The sequence below is a fragment of the Macrotis lagotis genome, chromosome 1, assembly GCF_037893015.1.
Source record: "Macrotis lagotis isolate mMagLag1 chromosome 1, bilby.v1.9.chrom.fasta, whole genome shotgun sequence".
Taxonomy (NCBI): domain Eukaryota; kingdom Metazoa; phylum Chordata; class Mammalia; order Peramelemorphia; family Peramelidae; genus Macrotis; species Macrotis lagotis.
In genome coordinates this window covers 138880001-138896598 of record NC_133658.1, presented here as the reverse complement: position 1 = coordinate 138896598, position 16598 = coordinate 138880001, and positions in this window count along the sequence as shown.

The following is a 16598-nucleotide window of genomic DNA, read 5'->3' as shown; positions in this document are numbered from 1 at the left end:
TGAAAAGCCAAAAACCTAAAGGTAATCCTCAAAGTTAGCAAGTATTTTGTTTTTCTCTTTTTCCTAAAGTAATTCATTACTCTTTGAATAATTGATGACTTAGAGCTATTTATGCTGCTTGTCTAGGAATATTCTCTTAAACTGGGCAGTGTTTCTTTGGTCCTCATAGAGGTAGGTCCTGAATCTCCTCTTGGGAAAAGATCTCCTTACAACAGGTTGGACTGAAATAAACATTAGAGAACTGTGTTTTAATTCAACTGTTTGATATTTTTCAATTTGAATTTTATCTTCTCCCTGCCAAATTTCAGGTTCAAGCACCATCTTGAAACAAAATAGCAGTCAATAGAAGTTTTCAAATGATTGCATTTCCTTTCCTTTTTAAAGACTGTCTGTGCAATTGGTTGGGAGCTATAATGTTATGTGATTAAAATGGGTGAAGTCTATAGATTTCAGAGCCACAAGTTTATACAGGCTTAATCTACTTCAAGACTACTTCTCCATACTGCCCATTATATTCTATATATCCTGTTCAAACGGGATAATTAGTATTCCCCTTGAAAGAGTAATGATGTGCTACTAGACCCTAGTAAAAGCACTTTGAGGAGGTTCAATTTAATTTAATATACATTTATGAAGCCCCTACTCTGTGTCTAGTAAATCACATAGATGAAAAATTAGTAGATGAAGACTCTATTGCAAAGTTTATGACGCAGAGTTGTGCATGAATTAACTCATCAGTAATCTGTCACTCTTTCTTGGTCAGGTATTAAAGATAGACAATGAATTGGGGTCAGAGTTAAAAAGAAGAAAGAGAACAGATTGGATTGAATTTGAGAAATTGTACACTATTCTCTGACATAAAAACTTATTTTTTACATCAGTATTTTCCTGATGATTTTATTTATTTATTTATTTGCAAATCATGGGACACCAATTTCTACAGATCATGATCACAGTTGCCTAAAGGAAATGGAGATTTGTATAGTAGAAATAGGCATGTTATATAGAACATTTTGAATGCCTACATGCACTTAAGAGGTGATATAAATGGGCAAAAGATTTAGATATGACTTAAGGAGAAACTTCCTGACAACATTATGTACAGTTATGTGAGGCACAATTGAAAAAGGTCATTCATTGATAAATCAGAGAGCAATTAGAAGAGGACAACTAGGATGGTGAAATGAGGAATGGGAATGGGAAATAGTCCAATTTGACTACTACATTAATTGTCTTGCCTGGAACTTTCCTTGCACTTGTATATTCAAGGCTCCCCAAACAAGGGGTTCCAGTTGATACCAAAGAAAGTTTCAGGAGCTCCAGAATGAGTATATATAAGAAGTTTAATAATTAAACTGGCTTATTTCCTTTGAGAAAGCCAGGTAATGGCCAGACAACAAATTGGACCCCCATTTTGATTATTAAACTACTTTTATAATCAGTCTGAAACTCCCAGGCCCTTTCTTTGGTATCAAGTTGGACCCTTAGTTTTGATGAGCCTAGAAAAGCCCATTGTAGAGAAAATTCTGGGCAAGATATCTATCAATCAACCAATCAATAGCATTTATTATGCACTGACTATTTTAGGCATTGTGTTAAGCAATGGTATGAAGTGAAATGATTTGAAAAAAAAACTGAAGGGTATGTTGATGCTGGATAATGGATAGCCTTGTATGTCAAACTAAATAATTTTGACTTCTCTATTGTTTTGATTTAATTCAGTGGCAGTGGGGAACCACTGCAGATTTTTGAGTGACAAGGTAGAACTTGTGAATTATTAGGATTACTTTGGAAGCTGTGTGAATGGTGGATTGGGAGGGGAAAGACTTGGGGCAAAGAGACCAGTTAGAAAACTAATAAAGTAATCCAGGTGAGAGGAAATAAGTACCTAAACTAGGGCAGTGGCTGTAGAAGTGGAAAAAAGGAGACTTTGGGGAGAGATAATACGGATATAGGATTGTCAAGGAGAATGCTTCGTTTGCTTCACTTTTCTATGATCTGCAGGTGAAGAACGTTGTTATTGGGCCTAAAACAGATTCTGATGGATTTCTGGATTTCAGGTGGCTTTGGCTCTTCTTCCTTATTTTTGCATAAAATTCATCTTTATAGATGGGGGAAAAAATCAGGATCAAGAAATGTGAAGTCATTTTCTCTAGGTTTCAGAGGTGGAATTCTCAGCAATTTGCCATCATATTATGTTAGTATCACACTCTATTAATATTTATTTTCACTAATAAAATGCAATTAAAATTCAATCATATCGGTACTTTTCAGATCAAGTGGGGAAGAAAATGAAAGCTATTAATGCACCAACATGACTGTAAGGATATGGGGAAAAGATATCATCCCCTACTCTTCCTTTTCTTCAAGTTTATGGTATTGTTGTTTAGTCATTTCAGTTATGTCCAATTCTTTGTGATCCCATTTGGGCTTTTCTTGGCAAAAGTAATGGTATGGTTTGCCATTTCCTTCTCTAGCTCATTTCATACATGAGGAAACTGAAGCAAACCAGTTTAAGTGACTTGCACAGGGTCACATAGCTAGTAAGTGTCAGAGGATAGATTTGAACTCATGAAAATGAGACTTCCTGACTTTAAGCTTCATGCTTTTTACATTGGACCACTGAGCGACCCTTATGGTAATGAGATCACTCTTTTCCTTGCCAAGGCCAACCTAGTCTTTTTAAGCAGATTAGTTCCTTAATTATTCCCTATTTTCCCAATTTTCAACCTCTCTCTTAACAGATTCTTTCTCTGCTGCTCAGGTTTCCACTATTCTAAAAATAAACAAACAGCCAAACAAAAACCCCTTCATTTGATTCTACCACTCCCTCAGTCTACTATCCTATATTTCTTCTCTCTTTCTCAGTTAAACTCCTAGGAAAAACTGTCCACACTTATTAATTCTTTTTCCTCTCTTCACCCTCACATTATGATTTCTGATCTCAGCATTCAGCTGACAGTGCTTTCCAGAGTTACCAGTGATCTCTGAATTGCCAAATCTGAACTGACTTCTCTGCTGCAATCGACACTCTCAACTCCTTCTTCTCTTGAATGTTTTCTATTATTTGGTCCTCCTCCTACCTATCTGACTCCATTTCCTCCTTTGCTGACTTATCATTTACAGAATGCCCTCTCACCGTAGATAATCCTCAAAGCTCAGTCCTCCATACACCTCTCTGTCTACACTCCTTTGGTGACTTATCAACTTCCATGGATTTAATTATCATATATATATACATACATACATACATATATATAAATATAAATATAAATATAAATATAAATACATATATATATGAATCTGTATATTCAGTCTCAGGCTCTCCCCTGAACTATAGTCCTATATCATGAATGACCTATTGGATATTTCACACTTGATGTTTTGGAGCCATCTCAAACACAACATTTTTCAAAACAGAACTCAAAATCTCCAACTCAGGGGTCAGCTAGGTGGCACAGTGGATTGAACACTGGCCCTGGAGTCAGGAGGACCTGAGTTCAAATCTAGTCTCAGACACTTAATAATTACCTAGCTGAGTGATTCTGAGCAAGTCACTTAACCCTGTTGCCTTGCAAAAACCAAAATAAAAAAATTCTCCACACTCACCTCACACAAACTTCCCCTCTTCTCTCAAAGGCACTGTCATTCTTTTAGTCTCCAAAGTTCATAAGTTTGGTATCATCTTTGACGCTTTATTTTCCTCATTTCACATATTCATTCAGTTGTCAAATCTTGCCATTCCATTTTCCATCATCTCTTTCACACCAAATTAATTTTCTCTACTCACATAACCATCACCTTAACTCAGTTCCTTATCACTTCTTGTCCAGACAATTATGGTCTCCTATAAGCTCTTATGGAACAGGAGGCTACAAGTAACTTAATTTCTCTCTCCCTCTCCCTCTCTCTCTCTCTATCTCTCTGTCTCTCTGTCTCTCTCTCTCTCTCTCTCTCTCTCTCTCTCTCTCTCACACACACACACACACACACACACACTTTCTCTTTCCTTCCTTCCTTCCTTCCTTCCTTCCTTCCTTCCTTCCTTCCTTCCTTCCTTCCTTCCTTCCTTCCTTCCTTCCTTCCTTCCTTCCTTCCTCCCTTCCTTCCCTCCTTCCTTCCTTTTCCCCTTTTTTCTTTCCTTGGTTTCCTTACTTTCTTTCCTTTTGCATTTTCTTCTTTTGCTCTGGTCTTTCCCTATGCCTAGATGTATAACCACCTCAGTAGGATCTGATGACATCCTTCTTTTTCTTTAAGACATGACTCAAAATTAGTTTCTCATGTATGAACAAGTTGTCTCCCCCAAAGAGAATGGAAGTTTCTTAAGAATAGGGAATATTTTATTTTGCATTTGTATTTCTGGTGCTTGACAATTCCTGGCACATGTGCCACTTAATAAAATGAGATACGAAGTAAGTGCGTATTGATTGATTAATTAATTGAAGAGTTAATTGTAGGAGATTTATACATGGAGATAAAGCAAAGGTAAAGTTATAAAGGATATAGAGGAAAACATTTTCTTCCTTTCAAAGATTAATACTGCATCTAACCTCCATGGGCTTTTCCTTATTCTTTTTTCCTCAAAATTTGTCTCAGAAATTCTTAACACATTTTTGTCAAACAAGCATTATTTCCAGTTTATATAGTTGGTTCTCCTAGGCACAGCATTAATATTGGCTTTGCCAACTATTCTGATTTACAGGGTAAACAGAGTATTATATTTCCCTATGTATAAGATACACCCTTTTTCAAAAAATTAGGGATCTAAAAGCTGGGAGCATCTTATACAGTGGTTGTAGATTTTTTTTTATTACATTTCCCATTTTTTATGCACTTGTCTTTGTGCTCATTTTTTGAATTTATTACCCATATATTAGGTTACATTTTGCCACATTCTGCCTGGAGATGGCTCAGAAAAGATTTTTGTACAGTGCTGAGTTCAAGTTCAAAGTGATCCAATTTACAAAAGTGAATGGAAATTGTGTTGCTGAATATAAGTTTGGTGCTCCTCCAACTGAGAAAACAATTTGAGACTGGCTTTGGAAAGAAAAGACCATCCTGAAAACACCCAGGCAGAAGAAGGGCATGAGAGATGAATCAGCCAAATGGCCTGATTTAGAGAGGGAATTGAAGAGGTGGATTGAAGAGCAAAGGGCCATTGGAATTCTTGTGGCCTCAAAGATGGCTCAGCATGAGGCAAGAAGAATTGCTAATGAAAAAGAAGTGACTGATTTCAAAGGAGAACACAACTGGTACTTTAGATTCATGAAACAGAATGGACTGAGTATGCATCCATACACCAGACTTGCCCAAAAGATACCTGAAAGTTAGAAGCAGAAGATCCTTGAATTTCATGATGAATAAGACTTGAGTTCAATAACTTTATGTAATACATTTTTATATATAAATTTTGGGCTCCAAATTTAAGGTGCATCTTATACACAAAAGCATCTTATACATGGGGAAATACTGTAAGTCAAAATATCATTGAGATATTCTATCTCATTATGGTTAAGAATGTCTAAAAAAGGCTAGGATCAATGCTTATATTCACAAAACTCAGAAAGTTGGTAGGAACATTGTAAAATTCCAAAGAATAAGACCTAATACTCTAATTATCCAGAGGGATTTAGAAAGCTATCTTCCATTCCTGTGCTTTATGGATGGGAACTAGGTAACAAGTTCCTTTGAAATCCAATCTTATTATCTTATAATGCAGTGAATATTATAGCTTTCCCTCATTAACAAGGCAAGGTGATATATTATAAAGAATGTTGAACCTGGAATTTGGAATTTCAGGGTTCAAATCTCTTCATGGCAACTAATAACTATATGTGATCTTAAATTAATTACTTAAACTGATTCATTTTCCTGATCTGTAAAATGGGAATAATAACACCTATAAGATTTAATTTCACAGGAATGTTGTGAAACTCAAATGATATAATTACTATATAAATGCCAGCTATATCAATGCTCTATTGGACCTGGGATTAAAGTCATGAGGTACTCAAATAGTGAACCCGAAATAGTGGTTTCTGCCCAGTTGGGCAGAGAAAAAAGATAGAGGATTTGATAATCCCCTGCCAGAGGTTTATCTTGAGGAACTCCCCTAGGGTTTGGTTTTAGAACTGGAATAGGCACCCTGCTAAGATTAACATTCCTAGCACCAGATCAATGATGTAATTCAAGTTTTAGAGCATATTGGGATCCTAAAAGATCCTGATAAACTAAAATAAAGAGTTATATCTAAGATATTTAATTTATTAGGGATAATTTTAAGGTATTATATGTAAGTTAAAAAATCATCTGAACAAGTGGTGGTTGAAATGCAACAATGTACTTAGCATTAGAGAAAACAAGATGTAGAGAAATCACAGTTGCTTCATATATATATATGTGTGTGTGTGTGTGTGTGTATGTGTGTGTGTGTGTGTTTATGTGTGTGTGTGTGTGTGTGTGTGTGTGTGTGTGTGCTTTGTAAATTTTTTTGGGGGGGGAGGTTTGCAAGGCAATGGGTTTAAGTGACTTGCCCAAGGTCACACAGCTAGGGAATTATTAAGTGTCTGAGGTCAGATTTGAACTCAGGTCCTCCTGACTCCAGGGCTGGTGCTCTATTCACTGCACCACATAGGTGCCCCCCCACCTTGTAAGTCTTAATGTGCAATATGAATTGTTCCAAAATTTTCATTATGGCTGAGTGTTGGTGACACCATTTAGGGTTTTCTTGCAAAGATAGCAAAGTGGTTTGCCATTCCTTTTCTAGTTCATTTTATTGATGAGGAACTGAGGCTTAAGTGACTTACTCAGAGTCACAGTTAGCAAGTTTCCAAGGCCAGATTTGAACTCAGGAAGATGAGTCTTCCTGATTCCAGGCCTAACACTAGACAGATAGATCCATTGCTGTCACCTAGGTGCTTCCATGCTATATGAATAGTAGATTACTATCATCCTCCTCCTCACCATCTCCACCCTCCTCCTCCTCCTTCTCCTCCTCATCATCATCTATAACTAGACAGACATGTGTAAAATAGAATGCTAGAGTCCTTTGGTCTTAAGAAATGACTAGATAACTTTTAAAGAACCTTTCTGCTCTACATTCTATGATACTTGATGAAGGTCCTGGGATGTGAGATGATAGAGCTGGCCATGGTGCTGACATTGCTGACCCAAAGGGGTTCTTGTTCCTTGAGCCAAGGAATACACTCTTACTGTTTGAAAAACAAGGCAGTGAGCTCTACTCATTCTGGTAACAATGAAGACAGGTGCTGCTCCATAAGATCCTTCAAGGGAGCTTCAGTGATTACTGATTGTTATTTCATTAGACCTGCTTGAGTGTGCTGAAGGTTCCTTCAGGAATGTTTTCTACTGTGATTATTAGTTGAAAGCAAGTTATAGGATTTGGCCCTCCAAAAAAATCTTTCCTCTGCAGGATGTGATCGTCCATTCCTTCTTTCACAGTGGTTTGAGTTGAATATGTCCTGATCTTAATCATAGATAGCTGCCAGTGGCCCAGGTGGATGTGGCATCCTTTCTGGAAGGCACCCTATTTGTCTGTACCACTGGAGGCTACAGGGAATGGTAACCATTTCCTGGGTTAGTTAAGTCACTGGAAGGTTGAGGGGCTAGAATCGAAGTTTGCTTGTGGGCTAGACTCTTCAGACATCTGTCTGAGAAAACACATTCTTATCTACCTGCTCTATCCATAAAGGGAATAAGCTCTAAGAATGGGGAAGATAGGAAGGAGAAGAATGACCAGAACCCAGTAAATTAGTCTGGAATTGAATCTTTTATATGAATCTCTATAAGCCAGGTAGTACATGCTCAGTGATAAAATTTGGTTTTGCTTTGGGGTTTCTTCAAGGCAATGAGGTTAAGTGACTTTCCCAAGGTCATATAGCTAGGTAATTATTAAGTGTCTGAGACTGGGTTTGAACTCAGTTCCTCCTGATTCTAGGGCCAGTGCTATATCCACTGTACTATCAGTGATAAAATTTGGAAGAAGGTTCTGGAAGAATTGGGAAATATTGAAGTTTTATATAATTGAAACTAATTCAAATCATAGAGAAGTGGATTAGTGGAATAAATTAGATACAAAACAAATAGTAATAAATGACAATAGTGATTTACTGTTTGAAAAACTCTAAGTCTAAAGTGTCTGGTATAAGAATTCACTGTTTGCTAAAAACTGCTGGGAAAGCTGGAAAATAGTATGACAAAAACTAGTCATAGTCCAACATCTTACACCCTATACCAAGATAAGTTTGAAATAAGTACAAGATTTAGACATAAAGGGTGATACCATAGGTCAATTAGTAGTATAAGGAATAGTCTATCTCTCAGATCAATGGAACGGGGAGGAGTTTATGACCAAACAAGAGATAGAGAACTTTATAAACTGCAAAAGAGATAATTTCAACTACATAAAATTTTTCCACAAACAAAACCAGTGCAACTAAGATTAAAAGGAATGAAGAAAGCTGGGGGAAAAATTTTTCATAGCTGGTGTTTCTGATAAAGGACTCATTTTAAAAATATACATTTATATAAAATTTAAAAAACTCAGTTTAAAAAACTGAGTCAAATTCATAAGAATATAGGTAATTCTCCAATTTATAAATTGTCAAAAGATATGAATAGACAGTTTTCAGATGAAGAAATTAAAGCTATTTATAATCATATGAAAAAATGCTCCATATCATTATTGATTAGAGAAATGCAAATTAAAACTACTTTGAGGTATCACCTCACACCTATCAGATGGGTTAATACAACAGAAAAGAAAAATAATAAATGTGGGGAAATTGGACACCAGTGCATTGTTGGTGGAGTTCTGAACTGATCCAAATATTTTGGAGAGCAATTTGAAACTGTGACCAAAGGGCAATAAAACTGAGCATATCTTTGATCCAGTCTATATCCCAAAGAGATTGAAAAAAATGAGAAAAGACCTACCTGTATAAAAAAATATTTATAATCTCTCTTTTCTAGTGACAAAGAATCAAAAATTGAAGGAAAACTCACCGACTTGGGAATTACTGAACAAGTTATGGTTTATGAATGTTATGGAGCACTATTGTTTTGTAAGAAGTCATGAGTGATCATGCCTTAGAGAAGCATGGAAAGATTTGTATGAACTGATGCTGAGTGAAGTGAGCAGAACCAGGAGAACATTGTACATATTGAAAACAGCACTGAGAGATGATCAACTATAATGGCTGCAGCTCCTCTTAGCAGTTCAGTGATCAAGGATAATCCTGAGAACTGTTATGGAAAATGCTATTTACATCCAGAGAAAAATGAATTCTGAATGTATAGTATGCTCACTATTTTAAAATTTCTTTTATGTCTTTTCCTATGTCATATTTTTCTCACCTTAGTTCTAATTCCTCTTTCACAATATGCCTAATATGGAGATATATTAAATATGATTGCACATGTACAATCTATATCAGATTGTTCACTATCAAGGAGGGGGTCAGGGAAGGGAGGGTGGTAGGAAAAATGTGGAACTCAAAAGCTTGCATAATGGTGAATGTTGAAAACTACCTTTGCATGTAATTGGAAGAAAAAAAAAGAAGCTACCTCAGGCAAGGATCCTAGGAACTTAGAGGAGAAAGAGCCCTGGATATTGGAGATTTAACTTCAAATCTCATTTTTTTCTATTAATTTGCCATGTGACTTCATAAGTCACTTCATTTTTTAAGGTCTGTAAAATGAATGGTTCAATGTAGAAGATTACTGAAATCCCTTCTGTATCTAAGATTTTGGAATTTAACTTTTAAAAAATTCAGTTAAGTTTGAGTATAGCAAAGGATACTGCTGATAAATGTTTTAACAATTGACTCTGAAAAAATACTCTCAGAAGACATTTTAAAGCTTAATTTGTTGCACCATTATAATTTTCTTCATCACTTTCTTAATTCTAATTATTTAACAAAAAGAATATTTTAAACCCTGAATTTTGACTGTTTGCCACTTTCTAAGCTGTATATGCTCACACTGAAAATATAACAATCAGCTTTCATGAGCTGCAGCATACCTTCAGGGATAACTCACTCTTGAGGGTTGAAGACCTGAAAGAAGAGGCTAAATTCAGAAATAAGAGCTAAGAAGGACCTTGTCTCAAACTTCTCTACACTCACCTATGAGAAAAGGTTTAGCTTTTAAAGCTCATGTGTAACTTTGTGCTTTGTAAATATTTCCATTTTATTTGTGTTTTTATTACTTTCTCTCTTTTTCCCCCCTCTGGTTATAACTAAAATCTTTTGAAAAGACTATGTGTTCATTAAAGAGTAGAGAAGTAGAAAAATGTAGTCCACAGGAAATTGGGAAATGAGGGACCCTGAGATGAGTCTAAAGCTTTGAATTAAAAAACCAAGCAAACTAGGAATAATAGTTTTCATTTACATAGTTTTAAAGTTTGGGAAAAAACCATTATATATACATTATGTTATTGTTCCTTATGATGATCCTTTGAGATAGGCCCTCTGTTTATCCACATTATATAGATGGAAAAATTTATGTTCCCAGAGATTATTTGATTTGCCCACAGGGTCTTATCTCAGGGGTCCCCCAGACTTCCCTTTGAAAACTGCTTAATTGTTACTATTCAAGGAAAAACTAGCTATCTAAACCTTGGGGCTTAGTGGCTAATGAAAATTGGAGTCACTTGGCTGATACAGTACAATAGATGTGTGATGTTCTTTGCCACAGGGACATTAGCTATCTCAAATTGGAGAATAAGGAGAGAGTAGGTGCAATGTGGTTTAAAGGAAAGAGCAATGAAATTGGAATAAAAGCTTTTGGATTAAAATTCTGATTTTGCTATTAACTACCTCTGTTATCTTGGACAAACCACCATTGATCTCTTTGAAACTAATTTTCTGGGGGCAGCTATGTTGTGCAGTGGACAGAGCCCTGGCCTTGGAGTCAGGAGGGCCTGAGTTCAAATTTGACCTCAGAAACTTAATAATTGCCTAGCTGTGTGACCTTGGGCAAGTTACTTAATCCCATTGCTTTAAATAAATAAATTTAAGAAAAAGATGCTAATTTTCTTCTCTGTAAAAAAAGAAGGAATTGTTCTAGACCAGAGATTTTTAATCTGGGATATAGGAATTTGTTTTATAAAAAGATTTTGCTATTTCTTTTTTTTTAAATTTTTTTTCAAGGCAATGGGTTTAAGTGGCTTGCCCAAGGCCACATGGCTAGGTAATTATTAACTGTCTGAGGTTGGACTTGAACCCAGGTACTCCTGACTCCAAGGCTGGTGCTCTATTCACTGCGCCACCTAGGCTCCCCAAGAGTTTGCTATTTCAAGATAATTAGTTTCCTTTGCAATCCTATGTATTTTACTTTGTGCATTTAAAACATTATTCTGAAAAAGGTCCCTAGGTTTTATCAGACTGTCCAAGAGATTTATGATGCAAAAAGGGGTAAGGATCCTTCATATCTCTTTAGCCTTAAATTCTCTGTCTTAAGAACAAAAAGGAAAAGGAAAAACCAGCTGAACACACAATTTGTCATTAAAAAATGGACATGTACCCTCAGATCAGTGGAATGTAGTAAACAAGTCTTTACCTAACTTCCTACTTCATTATTTACTCAGTCATGAGTCCTCGAATTCTGAAACTCAGACCTTACCTCTCATGATTCTACTTGTTTTGAACCGGGTACTTCTGGTTCTTTGTTTTATTATTTTTTGACACTTTTAACTAGACATATCCTTAGCCATGTGTATGGTCTTAGCTCTTTGGATGCTCTTTTGAAGGAACTTTCCATTGTAGCCCCTTTTCACTAAAACAAGAAAGACCGTGGTAGATTTAAACCCTTTTAAACCCTGGAAAGATCTTGGAAAGGATTAGAGAACAGCGCCTTTTCCCCTCAATGTCCCTAAGAATCACCAGAGAGAGTATTGGGGAACCAAGTTCTTACTAGCCTGTTGAAAGAAATTAGTGACATCTCCAGTGATTAGCTCAACTTTTGACTTTTGTAGGACCTCTGAAACTTCTGCACATGCAACCCATTGTTTTCAGCTTTGTAATCTAGAGGTCCAGTGGCCCAAGTCTGAGGAAATAATTAACAATTATTTCTAAGAAGTTTCCAATCTGAGCCGCACCTTGTGGTGGTGCATACATCTAGCAAAGAATTGTTATTTAAGCAATAATCCTTGAGAAATTGGTCGTTACCCGCATTAAACGACTCAGCCCATTGCCAAGGATGGTTAACGCTCTAATAAACTGGTCATTAACTGCAGTAACAATGAATTTCGAGGGGATTATTGCTATTATAAACCTTAATCAATGGTTTATAACAGCAATAATGTGGTCTTTTCTCTTAATGGTAAGTAGGGCAGCTTGCACCATTCTCTTGGATGTGTTTTTGTGGTGGTAGATCAGTCAGAGGATTAGACGTTCAAAGTGCCACCAAAAGTCTAAAAACAGCGCACTCTGTAGCAAGGAGAGAGGAAGGGAAGTACTAGACCACCATATTCCCCCCCCCCCCCCCCAAATTCTACAGCTCTATACTGGAGGCATCACTTTCTTTTAAACCTAAACTTCTAGAAGGATCTACTCCTATTGGAGATGACCTCCTATGATGAACTTCACAATTAAACATTGTGACTTGTTGTAGAATTACAAGGAGTCAGTCTGGGAAAATGGGAAAAAAAACACTGGACTTGGATTCTAGGGCTTGGGTCCTGATTCTGATGTGGCTTAGCTGTGTTGTTTTCAAGTTGTTTCAGTTGTGTCCAACTATTCAGGACTGCATTTGAGTTTGTTTGTTTGTTTGTTTGTTTTTGACAGAGATACTGGAGTGGTTTGCAGTTTTCTTCTCCAGCTCATTTTATAGGTGAGAAACTTGAGGCAAACAGCATTAAATGACTTGTAGAGGATCACACAGCTAGGCAGTGTCTGAGGTCTGATCAGTCTTCCTAATTCCAGGCCTGCATTCTATCCACTGCACCTCTTAGTTGCCCTATATTGAGAGGCAAATTCACTTCAGCTCTGAGTCTTACTTTTTCTCCATCTGTAAAATGGGAATGATAGCTAGTATACTACTTTCCTCATGGAACTGCTCTTAGGAAAGTTCTTTATGTAGTAGGTGGCTCAGATACATGACTTTTGAATAGAGTAAATGGAGTTAGGAAGACATGAATTCAAATTCTGCCTTGGTTTTGTATCTAGGGCAAGTCACTTTAACTCTTTCTGAGTCCTCATTTGAAAAATGGTGTAATAATAATAATAATATAATACAATATATAATATAATAATAATACCTATGTAAGGTACTCCCTTCATTAAATAAAAGCTGATATTATGAGCTGTTGGCAAAAAAATATTCAAACCTAGAGACCATCCCACTGATGATATTTTTCTAGTTTCAGTTGATTTTCAGACCACAGACCCACAACTCATCACTGTATTATAAGTCAAACCATTTTAGATTGGGAGAAACTGCCAAACTTTGTGATCCACTAGTGTGACCTTTTAGAAACAAAGTCACCTTCAGGCCATGATAAGCCATTGGAGGTGGAGGAGGATGAGCCACTGATCACTCTTTTATCAATCCTATTACTTTATTTGTGTAATACCTTTGGGAAAGTCTTTTAACTGTTTTTATTTTGCTCATGTTGCTTGAATACATTTTGCTTAGAAAATGAACAATATATACCAAGTTAGTCTCTCCTTCCAGATGTATTGGGGCTGATGGGAGTCTTTTCTGTAGAGATAATATCTGTTGCCTTGGTAGCCTGCACTCTAGAAAGGGAGGCTAAAATTATGCTTGTTTGGTGGAGAGGGACAAGATTTCTGTGTTGACCATATTGAGTAAAACTTGGTGGTTTATCTGTTTAATTGTGTGGAATCATAGAATGTTAGCAGTGAATGGAGCCTTAGAACCAAAAATATTTGAAATGGATGGTACCTTAATGAACATCTAGTATGATTCTCTAACTTGAGAGAGGAGAAAACTGAGGTCCAGAGAGATGATGACTTGTCTATATGCAGCATTTTGTTGACGGAACCAAGACCAGACTGTAGGACTTCATGTTCCTTATCCTGTGCTTTTTTGGGTTCTATAGTATAATGGAATTGTAAATTTAGAGTAGGAAGGGTCCTTATAGCTCGTCTTTTCCAAACCTCTCATATTACAAATGGGGAAACTGTGACCCAGTTTCTAATCTCATATCCACTGCCATTTTACTGGAACATGGGCTGCCTCATTTATAGATTGATTTTTCTGCTTTGGAAAGTTTCAGGAATAGCATAGACCAACCTGGATGAGTCTATATTCAGTGCCTGCTAAAGACGATGTCTTTGACATGGAAGTTATACCCCAAGCTTCAGTTTTTCTTCTCAGAAAATGCTTCCCTCCTTTTGCTTGCTTCATAGTGGTAATAGGTAAGGGTGTAAAAAGAGCAACCCCAGAACATGATTGCAGAGGATCTTGCAAAGAGCAAGGATTTTATAAATGGTAAATTATAAAGCATTAGCTCCAGGTTTTTCCTTCACATGACCCTTAGCTGGGATGAGAGCCAGGAAAATTAGCCTAGTTTCCTTTGGAATCCCTTGTTCTCTTTGCAGCCTCACTCTTGCTAGGGGACTCTGGCACATCAGGGTGTCTCCAACAGAAGGCTTTGTTGAATGATTTAAACTTTAGTACTCTGCTGCCAGAAAGAACGGAGACACCTGTCAGTCTTGGGCTTGTACAAGCTCCTTTCTTCCTAACAGGTGAGAAATGCTATGATGCTTGGCAGAGGGGCAGGTTCTGGGGTCTTTATCTTATAAATGCACTCCCTCTTCTCCCACATTGAGCTACCTGGGGTAACGATGAACCATATAGGATGACAAGGTGTTTGGAGGTACCCAGCCAAGCCGTTAAGCAGTTTCTCTAAACCCTCTGGTCTGTTGTCCTTTGCCCAAAACAGAGAAATAGTTCAATCCATGCCCCTACTTTCTTGGAGGAGGGCACAGGAGGGGGGGCACATAAAGGCCGAATGGGAATAAACTGAAAGTTTACTCTTTGTAGCACTGAAATAAAAAAGCTCATTCAGAAAGTTAATGATTTATTTTATAGTTTCATTATCAGGGTCACATTACTCAATAGCATTTCAAACATGTCATTTGTACAAACTATGGTAATTAAAATTTATAACATACTTCATCAGCAGCATATGAATCTTTTAGCCGGCACTCTGCTGTCATATAAACAGTGTAATTTCAGCTGCAATTCACCCTTTATTGGCTCTCATTTGTGATTTAACAGCCATCAATGACTGTGCTATAAAGAATAAATTAACCATCCGTAAACCTTACGATGACAGGGACAGTCAAATAGACTTAAACGAGTTCCCCTAGACTCCAGTTAGCAGGTAAAAGTGAGGGCCCTCCATTGCCCTCTCCCACCATTCCCTTTTCCTGGCTCCCTGGCTCAGCTCTTCCCTGGGAATGGCTGTTTGTGGGTTCTAGGTCCCCTCTAGCTGCTGCTCTCAGGATATTGGTCTTCTTGTTCTTGGGATATGTATGGGGAAGGGAGGGATTGAGTGGCCTCCTCAGTTTATGCCTGGCTTTGCTGCCCTACAGCTAGAAGACTAGGTTAAAGCAACAGGGCTTCTAGCCTTAGTTTGCCCCCTCACTCTCCACCCTGATGGTGATGGTAGGCATAGGGTCAGACATTTACCTGAAGACATGAATGCCATTTCTCAGGATGTGCTCCCAGCTCCAGCTCCTTGGCCATACTGTACACAGTTCATAAATGAAGTGGATTAGATTTGTTACTGAGACATCTCCAAGGAGCCTGGGTCAAGCAGGCCAATAAAACTAGCCTCATAAATTCATCTTGACACACAGGATTACTCTAGCCTGCTGAGGTCACCTTCCTGCCCTGATTTATCACTGGTCCATGGGTTAATAATATTGTTTACAGAGCTGTTTTTTTTTCCCCTCCCCAGTTACCTATCCCTCCCCTTCCAGTTTTCAGTGGAGATATTAATCAGGGCACCATTCTAGAGGGGAATGTTAAGAGATTCAGGAGACAGTGGAGAAGAGAACATGAAATAGGCAATTTTCTTTTCATGAACTGGTAGACAAGTATTTTTTTCTTCAAGGATTATGTGATGCCCTTCAGGTACACTCCACCCTTTCCCACCCGTCCCCCTCTCTGATCCTTCTAGTTTTTACTGAATGAGAGGCTTTAGGCAGTGATGGATGGCAGCTTATGTTTGTGGTAAATTAGATGGGACAAGGTGGTTCAGGGGCTGTGAATAACCTAGACTAAACACTCATGTGACTGTCACAAACTTGACATGGAGTGTCAATAGCAGCCAAATTGAGAGGTGTTACGATGTTTAGGATTTATTAAGGGGAAAAGAAGATGATAGTGGAGATCACATGTTCACAGACAATTAATTGTTCTGACTTTTTTTCTAGTGCATAAAGGAGTTTAGTCAAAAAGCTCTTACTTTGCCTATTGAAAAAACCTTCTGTTTGGTCTCCCAGTTTCCAGTCTTTCTTTTGTCCTATCTACTCTCCATATAGCTGTTCAAAAGAATAGTTCTAAACACAATATTCTTTAGTTCAGTAAACTTCAGTGACCCT